Raw genomic sequence first — 664 nt, 5'->3', positions numbered from 1 at the left:
GAGGTGAAATCTCAGGGTTGTTTTGATTTGCATTTCCCTGATGATTAAGGATGTTGAACATTTTTTCAGGTGCTTCTCAGCCATTCGGTATTCCTCAGTTGAGAATTCTTTGTTTAGCTCTGTACCCCATCTTTTTAGTAGGGTTATTTGATTTTCTGCCCCACCCGGGGATCTATCTTATAAACAACCACCAAACCCAGACACTATTGCATATGCCAGCAAGATTTTGCTGAAAGGACCCTGAAATAGCTGTCTCTTGTGAGGCTATGCCAGTGCCTGGCAAATACAGAAGTGGATGCTCACAGTCATCTATTAGATGGAACACAGAGCCCCCAATGAAGGAGCTAGAGAAAGTACCCAAGGAGCTAAAGGGGTCTGCAACCCCAAATGAGGAACAACAATATGAACTAACCAGTACCCCCCCCTCAGAACTTGTGTCTCTAGTTAAATATGTAGCAAAGGTTGGCCTAGTAGGCCATCAATGGGAGAAGAGGTCCTTGGTCTTGCAAAGATCATATACCTCAGTACAGGGGAATGCCAGGGCCAGGAAGAGGGAGTGGGTGGGTTGTGGAGCAGGGCAGCGGGGGGGGGGGAGGTATAGGGGACTTTCGGGATAGCATTTGAAATGTAAATGAAGAAAATCTCTAATAAAAAATAATAAAAT

This window comes from Mus caroli, chromosome X (genome assembly GCF_900094665.2).
Source record: "Mus caroli chromosome X, CAROLI_EIJ_v1.1, whole genome shotgun sequence".
In the NCBI taxonomy this organism is placed as follows: domain Eukaryota; kingdom Metazoa; phylum Chordata; class Mammalia; order Rodentia; family Muridae; genus Mus; species Mus caroli.
Note: the sequence above shows the minus strand (reverse complement) of the source record.